The 15,580-nt window shown below is 53.2% G+C and overlaps 1 protein-coding gene across 4 annotated transcripts in view; it reads right to left on the bottom strand.

The window, feature by feature from the left end:
* The window catches only part of CSTPP1 (centriolar satellite-associated tubulin polyglutamylase complex regulator 1), a 572,416-nt gene that overhangs the window by 271,065 nt on the left and 285,771 nt on the right, over window positions 1-15,580 (bottom strand). The gene's annotated exons all lie outside the window — the stretch shown is intronic.

Consider the following 15,580-nt stretch of genomic DNA (forward strand, 5'->3'; position numbering starts at 1 on the left):
CAACCTGCATTCACAGAAGCACAGAGTCACCCTGCACTCTCACAGACAGCACCCAGCCTGCATTCACAGAAGCACAGTCACCCTGCACTCTCACAGACAGCATCCAGCCTACATTCACAGAAGCACAGAGTCACCCTGCACTCTCACAGGCAGCATCCAGCCTGCATTCACAGAAGCACAGAGTCACCCTGCACTCTCACAGGCAGCACCCAACCTGCATTCACAGAAGCACAGAGTCACCCTGCACTCTCACAGGCAGCACCCAACCTGCATTCACAGAAGCACAGAGTCACCCTGCACTCTCACAGGCAGCATCCAGCCTACATTCACAGAAGCACAGATTCACCCTGCACTCTCACAGGCAGCATCCAGCCTGCATTCACAGAAGCACAGAGTCACCCTGCACTCTCACAGACAGCACCCAACCTGCATTCACAGAAGCACAGTCACCCTGCACTCTCACAGACAGCATCCAGCCTACATTCACAGAAGCACAGAGTCACCCTGCACTCTCACAGGCAGCATCCAGCCTGCATTCACAGAAGAACAGAGTCACACTGCACTCTCACAGGCAGCACCCAGCCTGCATTCACAGAAGCACAGAGTCACCCTGCACTCTCACAGGCAGCACCCAACCTGCATTCACAGAAGCACAGAGTCACCCTGCACTCTGACAGACAGCACCCAACCTGCATTCACAGAAGCACAGTCACCCTGCACTCTCACAGACAGCATCCAGCCTACATTCACAGAAGCACAGAGTCACCCTGCACTCTCACAGGCAGCATCCAGCCTGCATTCACAGAAGCAGAGTCACCCTGCCTGTGACAGCATCCAGCCTGCATTCACAGAAGCACAGAGTCACCCTGCACTCTCACAGGCAGCATCCAGCCTGCATTCACAGAAGCACAGAGTCACCCTGCACTCTCACAGGCAGTCACCCTGCACTCTCACAGGCAGCACCCAGCCTGCATTCACAGAAGCACAGAGTCACCCTGCACTCTCACAGGCACACAGCTCAGCTCAACTTACACTCTCACAGGCACAGAGCTAAACCTGCATTCACAGAAGCATAACTCTCACCTGGCACTCTCGCAGGCACATCACTCACCCTGCACTCCCACGGGCACCGCGCTCACCCTGCACTCTTACTGGCCCAGTGCTCAGACTGCAGTCTCACGGGCACACCATGCAACATGCACATACAGGGATACTTCTCACCCTGCACTCTCACAACCACACCGCTCAACCTACACTCATACAGGGCACTTCTCACCCTACCCTCTCACAGGCACAGCGTTCATCCTGCACTCTCACAGGTACAGCACTGTGTGCATCCATTCCTTGCTATAGGATCATGTGAGTGTAATGCAGGCAGTGTGCACAGACTAATGGTTGTGTGCATCCATTCCTTCCTGTGTTTGTGCACAAACGATTATGTGAGGCGTTATAGAACAGCAATGGGTCAGGGAGTCATTGAGGGATTATAGTGCAGCAGTGACTGAGGGAGTCACTGAGGGATTAGAGTGCAGCAGTGACTGAGGGAGTCATTGAGGGATTATAGTGCAGCAATGGGTCAGGGAGTCACAGAGGGATTATAGTGCAGCAGTGACTGAGGGAGTCACTGAGGGATTATAGTGCAGCAGTGACTGAGGGAGTCATTGAGGGATTATAGTGCAGCAGTGATTGAGGGAGTCATTGAGGGATTATAGTGCAGCAGTGACTGAGGGAGTCATTGAGGGATTATAGTGCAGCAGTGACTGAGGGAGACATTGAGGGATTAGGGCTCCCGGTTTTCCGTTTAGGCGGATTTTTACATATAAATACAGACGGAAAACAATGTTTCCTTTGTCTGTATTTATATGTAAAAACGGCAAAATACTCCAAAATGTTGCAGCGCTGCCCTGCTCCAATCCAGAGTTACCTCGCCATCCCCCCCACCCCCCCCCCCTCCCCCTCCCTTGCTGCTGCTGGAAATTCCTTCCCAGGCGCACACAGCCGCACCTGAGTACTTCACAGGTCTTTTGAAGATCATTTACTTGTACGAGGCTTTATTGTTCTTTCTGCTGTCACCTGTGGCGCAAGCGGGGTGGCTGCGTAGGCAGATGAGTGGAACTGTGGCAAATGGCTGTGCTGTTTGCACTGCCACGGTGAAATTGTTTTAACGCACATCATTATTTCGTGCAAATGGGAGCCAGCCCACAGACCACGGCGGCTGCTGGAAAATATTCTATAAAGAACTGCACTGTCTGAATGTTTAAATTAAGTTTTTAGTTTGGCATGAGATTATACCATGCCATGCACTCCCATATTTATTTAAATGTAGAAAGGCCCACAGTAAATATCCCCCATAAAGACTGAAAGAAAAAACGAGGACAAAAACAGCTGACACAATGCCTCGGAGAATTACACAATGTAAAGTTGGTGACTGGGAAAGTAATGAACAACGCAAGAGAAAGTAATCAAGCGTCCATTGTGCTTCTTCTACTTTGTAGCTTAACAGTACAGGACTATTAACAAGCATTGGCAAAGCCAATATCTCTCAGCGTTGGCTGAGCTACAAGACTGACTGACGTGAACACATGCTTCAAGAAACATGTGCAGGCTCATCCGGCAATCTTGGAAGGAGGTTCCCGTTAAAAATCAACAAGTACTGTGCTACACGGGATGACATTTGTCTTTATTATAAATAAACAATTCCAGCCACGGGTAGGTGAGGAGTGATAGTTATCCCATGCCTCTCTCAGGCAGTTGTTGCAAAAGCAGGAAGAATGGGAGCAGGAAAAGAAGGCAGGCAGAGAGGAAGGAAAGCAGGAATTCAGTAAAGAAGAGAGGGAGGGAGGGAAGAAGAGAGAGAGGGATACATTGGAGGGAGGAAGAAAATAATTTAGGAAGGAAGTAAGACAGATAGAAATAAACAAAGAGAGAAAGATAGAAACAATGAAAGAAAAGTGTAGGTGAAGGAAAAATAAATGTGGAAAAATACTAGCTCTAGCGTCGTCTTTTGCTTGTGGCAAAAATAAACGTGGATAAATACAGAAAAAATGCCCAAAAAATAAATATGGATAAATACAGACGGAAATGGCAAAAAAATAATTACCATAAAACCGGGAGCCCTAATTATAGTGCAGCAATGGGTCAGGGAGTCACAGAATGATTATAGTGCAGCAGTGATTGAGGGAGTCACTGAGGGATTATAGTGCAGCACTGACTGAGGGAGTCATTGAGGGATTATAGTGCAGCAGTGACTGAGGGAGTCACAGAAGGATTATAGTGCAGCAGTGACTAAGGGAGTCACTGAGGGATTATAGTACAGCAGTGACTGAGGGAGTCATTGAGGGATTATAGTGCAGCAGTGACTGAGGGAGTCATTGAGGGATTATAGTGCAGCACTGACTGAGGGAGTCATTGAGGGATTATAGTGCAGCAGTGACTGAGGGAGTCATTGAGGGATTATAGTGCAGCAGTGACTGAGGGAGTCACTGAGGGATTATAGTGCAGCAGTGACTGAGGGAGTCATTGAGGGATTATAGTGTAGCAATGGGTCAGGGAGTCACAGAAGGATTATAGTGCAGCAGTGACTGAGGGAGTCACTGAGGGATTATAGTGCAGCAGTGACTGAGGGAGTCACAGAAGGATTATAGTGCAGCAGTGACTGAGGGAGTCACAGAAGGATTATAGTGCAGCAGTGACTGAGGGAGTAACTGAGGGATTATAGTGCAGCAGTGACTGAGGGAGTCACTGAGGGATTATAGTGCAGCAGTGACTGAGGGAGTCATTGAGGGATTATAGTGTAGCAATGGGTCAGGGAGTCACAGAAGGATTATAGTGCAGCAGTGACTGAGGGAGTCACTGAGGGATTATAGTGCAGCAGTGACTGAGGGAGTCATTGAGGGATTATAGTGCAGCAGTGACTGAGGGAGTCATTGAGGGATTATAGTGCAGCAGTGACTGAGGGAGTCACTGACGCATTATAGCGCAGCAATGGGTCAGGGAGTCACTGAGAGATTATAGTGCAGCAGTGACTGAGGGAGTCATTGAGGGAAACACAAACAGGAGCACGGCCCTAGTGGCCAGCATCACCCAACACAGCAACACACACAGGAGCACAACCCTAGCAGCCAGCATCACCCAACACAGCAACACACACAGGAGCACAAAGCCAGTATCACTCAGCATCATCCAAAACAGCAACACACACAGGAGCACAAAGCCAGCATCACTCGGCATCACCCACCACAGCAACACACAGAGGAGCGAGCAGCCAGCATCACCCAACACAGCAACACAAACAGGAGCACACAGCCAGCATCACCCAACACAGCAACACACACAGGACCATGCCCCTAGCAGCCAGCATCACCCAACACAGCAACACAAACAGGAGCACGGCCCTAGCGGCCAGCATTACTCAACACAGCAACACACACAGGAGCAACCAGCCAGCATCACCCAACACAGAAACACACACAGGACCGTGCCCCTAGCAGCCAGCATCACCCAACACAGCAACACAAACAGGAGCACGGCCCTAGCGGCCAGCATCACCCAACGCAGCAACACACACAGGAGCAACCAGCCAGCATCACCCAACACAGCAACACACACAGGACCATGCCCCTAGCAGCCAGCATCACCCAACACAGCAACACAAACAGGAGCACGGCCCTAGCGGCCAGCATCACCCAACACAGCAACACACACAGGAGCAACCAGCCAGCATCAGCCAACACAGAAACACACACAGGACCGTGCCCCTAGCAGCCAGCATCACCCAACACAGCAACACAAACAGGAGCACGGCCCTAGCGCCCAGCATCACCCAACACAGCAACACACACAGGAGCAACCAGCCAGCATCACCCAACACAGCAACACACACAGGACCATGCCCCTAGCAGCCAGCATCACCCAACACAGCAACACAAACAGGAGCACAACCCTAACAGCCAGCATCAACCAACACAGCAACACACACAGGAGCAACCAGCCAGCATCACCCAACACAGCAACACACACAGAACCGTGCCCCTAGCAGCCAGCATTACCCAACACAGCAACACACACAGGACCATGCCCCTAGCAGCCAGCATCACCCAACACAGCAACACACACAGGACCATGCCCCTAGCAGCCAGCATCACCCAACACAGCAACACAAACAGGAGCACGGCCCTAGCGGCCAGCATCACCCAACACAGCAACACACACAGGAGCAACCAGCCAGCATCACCCAACACAGAAACACACACAGGACCGTGCCCCTAGCAGCCAGCATCACCCAACACAGCAACACAAACAGGAGCACAACCCTAACAGCCAGCATCACCCAACACAGCAACACAAACAGGAGCACAACCCTAGCAGCCAGCATCACCCAACACAGCAACACACACAGAACCGTCCCCCTAGCAGCCAGCATTACCCAACACAGCAACACACACAGAACCGTGCCCCTAGCAGCCAGCATTACCCAACACAGCAACACACACAGGAGCGCGCAGCCAGCATCACCCAACACAGCAACACACACAGGACCGTGTCCCTAGCAGCCAGCATCACCCAATACAGCAACACACACAGGAGCACGTCCACAGCAGCCAGCATCACCCAGTGCAGACAGGAGCACAGGTGTGCCGGGGTCGCTTCTGCACCGCCAGGTGGCCAGAAGGAGCTCACTTTGAAAATACACAATAAACCTTTGCATGGCTGACTAGCAACATGGAATGTTTTTCAAAGACAGAACATCAAATAACAGGTGGTTTGTTCAGCCCAACTGCTGAAAATTCTTTTAAAACAGTATTTAATGTTCCATTCACTGGCTCGAGAAGAAAGGCATTGTGTACCTAGCCTAGAGCCTAGTGACGTGTACCTAGAGCCTAGTGAAGTGTACCTACCCGCTAGTGACATGCACCTAGAACCGACTGACGTGTATCTAGCCCCAAGTGACGTGTACCTAGTTCCCAGTGACGTGTACCTAGACCCTAGTGACGTGTACCTAGACCCTAGTGGCGTGTACCTAACTCCCAGTGACGTGTACCTAGACCCTAGTGGAGTGTACCTAGTCCTTAGTGATGTGTACCTGGCCCCTAGTGACGTGCACCTAGTCCCTAGTGGCGTGTACCTAGACCCTAGTGGCAAGTACCTAGCACTAGGGGTATGTGCCTAGACCCTAAAGACGAGTTCCATAGACCCTATTGGCGTGTACCTAGACCCTAGAGGCATGTACCTACCATCTATTGGCATGTACGTAGCGTATAGTGGCGTCTACCTAGTGTTGTGTACCTAGACTCCAGTGACTTGGACCTAGAGGCATGTACCTAGCGTCAATTGGCATGTACATAGCGTATAGTGGCGTCTACCTAGAGCCTACTGTTGTGTACCTAGACCCCAGTGACTTGGACCTAGCTCCCACCTGTGTGTACCTAACCCCCAGTGCCGTGTATCTAGACTATAGTTATGTGTACCCAGCGCCTAGTGGCGTGTACCTAGCATCTAGTGACGTATGCCTAGAGACATGTACCTAGCCCTAGTGGTGTGTGCCTAGTCCTAGTGATGTGTACATAGACCCCAGTGGCATGTACCTAGATCCCAGTAGCATGTACCTAGACTCCAGTGATGTGTGCCTTAACACTTGTGACCTGTGCCTAGACCCTAGTGACGTCTACTTAGCGCCTAGTAATGTGTAACTAGTGCCTAGTGATGCGTACCTAGACCCTAGTGACATGCAACTAGACCCTAGCGACCTGTACCTAGACCCTAGTAGCGGGTACCAAACCCCTAGTGGTGTCTACCTAGCCCTAGAAATATGTACCTAGTTCCTAGTGGCGTGCATCTAGCCCCTACTGACAGATAGCTAGACCCTAGTGGTAAGCACCTTGCCCCTAGTGATGTGTACCTAGAACTTAATGACGTGTACCTAGAGGTTAGTGACGTGTACCAAGCCCCTAGTGACGTGTACTTAGCCCATAGTGGTCTGCATCTAGACCCTAGTGTGCACCTATACCCCAGTGGTGAGGACCTAAACTGTAGTGAGGTGTACCTAGACTGTAGTGACGAGTACCTAGAGCCTAGTGACGTGTACCTAGAGCCTAGTGACGAGTACCTAGAGCCTAGTGACGAGTACCTAGAGCCTAGTGACGTGTACCTAGAGCCTAGTGACGAGTACCTAGAGCCTAGTGACGTGTTGCCTAGCACCAAACAACTTATACCTAGAGCATAGTGATGTGTACTTAGAGCCTAGTGGTGTGTACCTAGCCCTAAAGAAGTGTACCTAGATCCTAGTGGTGTGCACCTAAACTGTAGTGACGTGTACCTAAGCTGTAGTGACGTGTACCTACACCATAGTGACGAATACCTAGCCCTTAGTAACGAGTACCTAGACCGTAGATACGTGTACCTAGACCCTAGTGATGAGTACCTAGACCCTAGTGGCGTGTACCTAGCCCTAGTGACGTGCACCTAGACCCTAGTGGTTTGCACCTAAACTGTAGTGACGTGTACCTAGACCGTAGTGACGAGTACCTAGACCGTAGATACGTGTACCTAGACCCTAGTGATGAGTACCTAGCCCCTAGTGGCGTGTACCCAGCCCTAGTGGCATGTATCTAGCCCCTAGTGGCATGTACCAAGCCCCTAGTTACGGGTACCAAGGCCTTAGTGATGTGTGCCTAGAGTAACCCTAGTAACGTGTACCTACACCCTATTGATGTGTACCTACACTCTAGTGACGTGTACCTAGTGTCTAGTGCTGTGTACCTAGCCCTAGTGACATGTAACCTAGAGTCTAGTGGCGTGTACCTAGACCCTAGTGGTGTGCATCTAGACCATAGTGAGGTGTGCATAGAGCCTAGTGACGAGTACCTATTGGTGAGTAATGAGTTCCTAGCCCCTAGTGGCGTGTACCTAGACACTAGGGGTATGTGCCTAGACTCTAAAGATGAGTACCTAGCCCCTAGTTGCGTGTACCTAGACCCTAGTGAAGTGCACCTAGACCCTAGTGAAGTGCACCTAGACCCTAGTAAAGTGCACCTAGCCCCTAGTTGCGTGTACCAAGATCCTAGTGAAGTGCACCTAGACCCTAGTGACGTGTACCTAGACCCTAGTGACGTGTACTTAGTCCCTAGTGACGTGTACTTAGTCCCTAGTGACGTGTACCTAGTCCCTAGTGACGTGTATCTAGCCCCTAGTGACGTGCACCTAGACCCTAGTGACGTGTACCTAGACCCTAGTGACGTGTACCTAGTCCCTAGTGATGTGTACCTAGCCCCTAGTGACGTGTACCTAGTCCCTCGTGACATGTATCTAGCCCCCAGTGATGTGTACCTAGACCCTAGTGAAGTGCACCTAGAACCTAGTGACGTGTACCTAGTCCCTAGTGACGTGTACCTAGTCCCTAGTGACGTGTACCTAGACCCTAGTGACGTGTACCTAGACCCTATTGACGTGTACCCAGACCCTAGTGACGTGTACCTAGACCCTAGTGACGTGTACCTAGACCCTAGTGACGTGTACCTAGACTCTAGTAAAGTGTACATAGACCCTAGTGACGTGTACCTAGTCCCTAGTGACATGCACCTAGCCCCTAGTGACGTGCACCTAGCCCCTAGTGGCGTGTACCTAGCCCCTAGTGACGTGCACCTAGACCCTAGTGAAGTGTACCTAGACCCTAGTGAAGTGTACCTAGACCCTAGTGACGTGTACCTAGACCCTAGTGACGTGCCCCTAGTGGCGTGTACCTAGACACTAGGGGTATGTGCCTAGACCCTAAAGACGTGTACCTAGACCCTAGTGACGTGTACCTAGATCCTAGTGACGTGTACCTAGACCCTAGTGACGTGTACCTAGACCCTAGTGACATGCAACTAGCCCCTAGTGACGTGTACCTAGACCCTAGTGAAGTGCACCTAGACCCTAGTGACATGCACCTAAACTGTAGTGACTTGTACCTAGACCCTAGTGACATGCACCTAGCCCCTAGTGACGTGCACCTAGACCCTAGTGACGTGCACCTAGACCCTAGTGACATGCACCTAGCCCCTGGTGACGTGTACCTAGACCCTAGTGAAGTGCACCTAGACCCTAGTGACGTGTACCTAGACCCTAGTGATGTGTACCTAGACCCTAGTGACGTGTACCTAGACCCTAGAGACATGCACCTAGACCCTAGTGACGAGTACCCAGACACTAGTGACGTGTTTGCTGGGGTATACGAGAGTATGAAAAGAGAAGGCTACTGTATATTAACATATTGTAACATACATGTAAATGAAAACAACGGCATGGTTTACTATTTAAACTTTTCAAGTATTTAAGAAACTATCAGCAACCCTGGAACCCAGTGGGGTCTTTGTGAGAGCCAAGGTATGTGAGGGAGGGATCCTCACCCGGGACATACGGCTGTGGGGCGGTACTGCCATGTGTGGAGTGATCTACCCGCTCTCAGTGCTACACCTTGAAGGGAGGGATACCATGGCGGTAAGACAGGTTTTCTTACAATACTCCTTACATAGAGCTGCTCTTTAAATGGCATTTGGGTTTCTCACAGGCTTGTGTCTCTAGTGAGCTAATGCTGCTGACCAGCACTCCAGTCTCAGGGCGCTCTGTGACTGGGGTAAAACTGCAGGGGCACTGGCATTATGCGGCAACAAAGGGTCAAATTATGCGGCAGGGCTTGGTAAAGTATGTGGCAAGAAAAGACACATTATGCGGCATAATGCAGCACACCACTTCGTACTAGTATTTCTTCATTATTAAGTCATTTATGCAATTGGTGACACTGCCTGGGCATTGGTTGTCCGTCATTAGACCGAGTTTAACATCCACACAAGCAATAAACAACAGAAAGGTGACCCCTCCAGCTTTGCAGGGGGGCTTCCACTGCGCTGCAAAACGTGTCTCTGTATATTTAGTAACTTTTGAACCGTTTGAGCTGGAATCACGTTTTTTATGGTTAAAATCTGCAGATTATACGGCAGATGAGAGAGTATGTGGGAGAGGCGGTAAATCCATAATGATGCGGAAAAAGCAGAGGAGCACAGTCGCGTCATTCCAGTGGCCCTGGGCAAGAGCCGGGACGTGCACATCACACAGTGTCCTTGGCGTGTGTCAAGCCCGGGGCTCTGATTGCACACAGCACACAGAGGCCTCAGTGCCTCATGTCATGTATGTTTTACACACCATGCTCGGCTCATGGCGACCGCAGTTCTTAAGCACAGGAAGCGCGGATAGCTTGTTAACAAGTGATAACAGTGAGTCCAGTGGGTCTCATATTGTGAACCTCAAAAATAGAAAGACATGAAGGAATGTCATGCTGTGCGGTGTGACGGAAGGTGAGTAAAAGGGGGGCTCTGTGGGGTCTGTCCCCAGAGCCGGCGCAGCCTTCATCCTTGATAGAAACGAGGTGTGTGAGTGAAGGCAGCCCCCTCTCCTGGTATTAAGCCGGCCCCAGGCGCCGTGCCAGACTTCTGTGGCACCGCGTGCTGTGGCCTCGCCGCCGCCTTTGAGCACTTTTACGAGTGCCTTTCATATGCTAATGCCAGGCTGGGTGCCCTTAGGCGATAGAGGGGGGCCAAGCCAGAGAGGGGGTGCGGTGCGGAGCTGCAAGGGAGGGGAGGGCATGCACCCGCCTCGCTCCCTCCTATCTGTTTATTTATTTTAGGTCCATTTTTATAGCGCACTGACTTCGTCCAGGTGTATTAGAGCGCTTTACGAGAGAGCCAGGCTGTGTTCCGAAAACGACTACAGTGAAACAACCATTCAGCAGCTGTGAAACACAAGCGACATTCGGTTCATAGCGCAGAAACGAACTTTACGACAGAACCATCATAAACGTTAGCGGTGGCCGAGACCTGACACTGGGGGTCCTGGTGAGAGCCAAGGGTCCGGTCAGCCGAGGGGGATCCCCCCTCCCCAGGGAGTGGGGTGCACTTCAGGGGAGGGAGGGAGTCCAGGCACTCGTGGGTGCGAGGCTTAGATTTCAAATTCTGTGAGATAAGAATAATTCACTTTTTATGGAATTGACTTTTAGGAGATGGTTAGACGTCCATTTTGAGCCCTGTTGCGGGTGTTGGCGAGATTGATTATTAGTCTATTCTGGAGTCCTGAGAGTAAAGCGCCTGGAGGCGGACGGAGTTCCCAAGACGTCTCGCCTGGAGGCGGATAGAGTTTCCAAGCCGTCTCTTCTGGAGTACTGAGGGCAAAGCGCCTGAAGTCGGACGGAGTTCTCAAGACGTCTCTTCGGGAGTTCTGAGAGTAAAGCGCCTGGAGGCGGACGGAGTCCAAGACGTCTCATCTAGCGCCTGGAGGCGGACGGAGTTCTCAAGACGTTTCTTCTGGAGTCCTGAGAGTAAAGCGCCTGGAGGCGGACGGAGTTCCCAAGACGTCTCGCCTGGAGGCGGATAGAGTTCCCAAGACGTCTCTTTTGGAGTACTGAGGGCAAAGCGCCTGGAGGCTGACGGAGTTCCCAAGACGTCTCTTCTAGCGCTTGGAGGCGGACGGAGTTCTCAAGACGTCTCTTCGGGAGTCCTGAGAGTAAAGCGCCTGGAGGCGGACGGAGTTCTCAAGACGTCTCTTCGGGAGTCCTGAGAGTAAAGCGCCTGAAGTCGGACGGAGTTCTCAAGCTGTGTCTTCGGGAGTCCTGAGAGTAAAGCGCCTGGAGGCGGACGGAGTTCCCAAGACGTCTCTTCTAGTGCCTGGAGGCGGACGGAGTTCCCAAGACGTTTCTTCTGGAGTCCTGAGAGTAAAGCGCCTGGAGGCAGACGGAGTTCCCAAGACGTCTCTTCGGGAGTGCTGAGAGTAAAGCGCCTGGAGGCGGACCGAGTTCCCAAGACGTCTCGCCTGGAGGCGGATAGAGTTCCCAAGACGTCTCTTCTGGAGTACTGAGGGCAAAGCGCCTGGAGGCGGACGGAGTTCCCAAGACGTCTCTTCAAGGGCCTGGAGGCGGACGGAGTTCCCAAGACGTCTCTTCTAGCGCCTGGAGGCAGACGGAGTTCCCAAGACGTCTCTTCGGGAGTCCTGAGAGTAAAGCGCCTGGAGGCGGACGGAGTTCCCAAGACGTCTCTTCTAGCGCCTGGAGGCGGACGGAGATCCCAAGACGTTTCTTCTGGAGTCCTGAGAGCAAAGCACCTGGAGGCGGACGGAGTTCCCAAGACGTCTCGCCTGGAGGCGGATAGAGTTCCCAAGACGTCTCTTCGGGAGTCCTGAGAGTAAAGCGCCTGGAGGCGGACGGAGTTCTCAAGACGTCTCTTCGGGAGTCCTGAGAGTAAAGCGCCTGAAGTCGGACTGTGTTCTAAAGCTGTATCTTCGGGAGTCCTGAGAGTAAAGCGCCTGGAGGCGGACGAAGTTCCCAAGACGTCTCTTCTAGCGCCTGGAGGCGGACGGAGTTCCCAAGACGTTTCTTCTGGAGTCCTGAGAGTAAAGCGCCTGGAGGCGGACGGAGTTCCCAAGACGTCTCGCCTGGAGGCGGATACAGTTCCCAAGACGTCTCTTCTGGAGTACTGAGGGCAAAGCGCCTGGAGGCGACGGAGTTCCCAAGACGCCTCTTCTAGGGCCTGGAGGCGGACGGAGTTCCCAAGACGTCTCTCTTCTAGCACCTGGAGGCAGACGGAGTTCCCAAGACATCTCTTCGGGAGTCCTGAGTGTAAAGCGCCTGGAGGCGGACGGAGTTCCCAAGACGTCTCTTCTAGCGCCTGGAGGCGGACGGAGTTCCCAAGACGTCTCTTCTGGAGTCCTGAGGGTAAAGCGCCTAGAGGCGACGGAGTTCCCAAGATGTCTCTTCTGGAGTCCTGAGAGTAAAGCGCCTGCAGGCGGACGGAGTTCTCAAGACGTATCTTCGGGAGTCCTGAGAGTAAAGTGCCTGGAGATGGACGGAGTTCCCAAGACGTCTCTTCTAGCGCCTGGAGGCGGACGGAGTTCCCAAGACGTCTCTTCTGGTGTCCTGAGGGTAAAGCGCCTGGAGGCGGTCGAAGTTCCCAAGACGTCTCTTCGGGAGTCCTGAGAGTAAAGCGCCTGGAGGCGGACGGAGTTCCCAAGACGTCTCAATCAGCGCCTGGAGGAGGATGGAGTTCCCAAGACGTCTCTTCAGGAGTCCAGAGAGTAAAGCGCCTGGAGGCGTACGGAGTTCACAAGACGTCTCTTCTGGAGTCCTGATGGTAAAGCGCCTGGAGGCGACGGAGTTCCAAAGAAGTCTCTTCTGGAGTCCTGACAGTAAAGCGCCTGGAGGCGGACGGAGTTCTCAAGACGTCTCTTCGGGAGTCCTGAGAGTAAAGCGCCTGGAGGCGGACGGAGTTCCAAAGACGTCTCTTCTGGAGTCCTGAGAGTAAAGCGCCTGGAGGCAGACGGAGTTCTCAAGACGTCTCTTCTGGAGTCCTGAGAGTAAAGCGCCTGGAGGCGGACGGAGTTCTCAAGACGTCTCTTTGGGAGTTCTGAGAGTAAAGCGCCTGGAGGCGGACGGAGTTCCCAAGACGTCTCATCTAGCGCCTGGAGGCGGACGGAGTTCTCAAGACGTTTCTTCTGGAGTCCTGAGAGTAAAGCGCCTGGAGGCGGACGGAGTTCCCAAGACGTCTCGCCTGGAGGCGGATAGAGTTCCCAAGACGTCTCTTTTGGAGTACTGAGGGCAAAGCGCCTGGAGGCTGACGGGGTTCCCAAGACGTCTCTTCTAGCGCTTGGAGGCAGACGGAGTTCTCAAGACGTCTCTTCGGGAGTCCTGAGAGTAAAGCGCCTGGAGGCGGACGGAGTTCTCAAGACGTCTCTTTGGGAGTCCTGAGAGTAAAGCGCCTGAAGTCGGACGGAGTTCTCAAGCTGTATCTTCGGGAGTCCTGAGAGTAAAGCGCCTGGAGGCGGACGGAGTTCCCAAGACGTCTCTTCTAGTGCCTGGAGGCGGACGGAGTTCCCAAGACGTTTCTTCTGGAGTCCTGAGAGTAAAGCGCCTGGAGGCAGACGGAGTTCCCAAGACGTCTCTTCGGGAGTGCTGAGAGTAAAACGCCTGGAGGCGGACCGAGTTCCCAAGACGTCTCGCCTGGAGGCGGATAGAGTTCCCAAGACGTCTCTTCTGGAGTACTGAGGGCAAAGCGCCTGGAGGCGGACGGAGTTCCCAAGACGTCTCTTCAAGGGCCTGGAGGCGGACGGAGTTCCCAAGACGTCTCTTCTAGCGCCTGGAGGCAGACGGAGTTCCCAAGACGTCTCTTCGGGAGTCCTGAGAGTAAAGCGCCTGGAGATGGACGGAGTTCCCAAGACGTCTCTTCTAGCGCCTGGAGGCGGACGGAGATCCCAAGACGTTTCTTCTGGAGTCCTGAGAGCAAAGCGCCTGGAGGCGGACGGAGTTCCCAAGACGTCTCGCCTGGAGGCGGATAGAGTTCCCAAGACGTCTCTTCGGGAGTCCTGAGAGTAAAGCGCCTGGAGGCGGACGGAGTTCTCAAGACGTCTCTTCGGGAGTCCTGAGAGTAAAGCGCCTGAAGTCGGACGGAGTTCTCAAGCTGTATCTGCGGGAGTCCTGAGAGTAAAGCGCCTGGAGGCGGACGGAGTTCCCAAGACGTCTCTTCTAGCGCCTGGAGATGGACGGAGTTCCCAAGACGTCTCTTCTAGCGCCTGGAGGCTGACGGAGTTCTCAAGACGTCTCTTCTGGAGTCCTGAGAGTAAAGCGCCTGGAGGCGACGGAGTTCCCAAGACGTCTCTTCGGGAGTCCCGAGAATAAAGCGCCTGGAGGTAGACGGAGTTCTCAAGACGTCTCTTCTGGAGTCCTGAGAGTAAAGCGCCTGGAGGCGGACGGAGTTCCCAAGACGTCTCTTCTAGCGCCTGGAGGCGGACGGAGTTCCCAAGACGTTTCTTCTGGAGTCCTGAGAGTAAAGCGCCTGGAGGCGGACGGAGTTCCCAAGACGTCTCGCCTGGAGGCGGATACAGTTCCCAAGACGTCTCTTCTGGAGTACTGAGGGCAAAGCGCCTGGAGGCGACGGAGTTCCCAAGACGCCTCTTCTAGGGCCTGGAGGCGGACGGAGTTCCCAAGACGTCTCTCTTCTAGCACCTGGAGGCAGACGGAGTTCCCAAGACATCTCTTCGGGAGTCCTGAGTGTAAAGCGCCTGGAGGCGGACGGAGTTCCCAAGACGTCTCTTCTAGCGCCTGGAGGCGGACGGAGTTCCCAAGACGTCTCTTCTGGAGTCCTGAGGGTAAAGCGCCTAGAGGCGACGGAGTTCCCAAGATGTCTCTTCTGGAGTCCTGAGAGTAAAGCGCCTGCAGGCGGACGGAGTTCTCAAGACGTATCTTCGGGAGTCCTGAGAGTAAAGCGCCTGGAGATGGACGGAGTTCCCAAGACGTCTCGTCTAGCGCCTGGAGGCGGACGGAGTTCCCAAGACGTCTCTTCTGGTGTCCTGAGGGTAAAGCGCCTGGAGGCGGACGAAGTTCCCAAGACGTCTCTTCGGGAGTCCTGAGAGTAAAGCGCCTGGAGGCGGACGGAGTTCCCAAGACGTCTCGACCAGCGCCTGGAGGAGGATGGAGTTCCCAAGACGTCTCTTCAGGAGTCCAGAGAGTAAAGCGCCTGGAGGCGTACGGAGTTCACAAGACGTCTCTTCTGGAGTCCTGATGGTA

Source organism: Triturus cristatus, chromosome 3_1, assembly GCF_964204655.1.
Source record: "Triturus cristatus chromosome 3_1, aTriCri1.1, whole genome shotgun sequence".
In the NCBI taxonomy this organism is placed as follows: domain Eukaryota; kingdom Metazoa; phylum Chordata; class Amphibia; order Caudata; family Salamandridae; genus Triturus; species Triturus cristatus.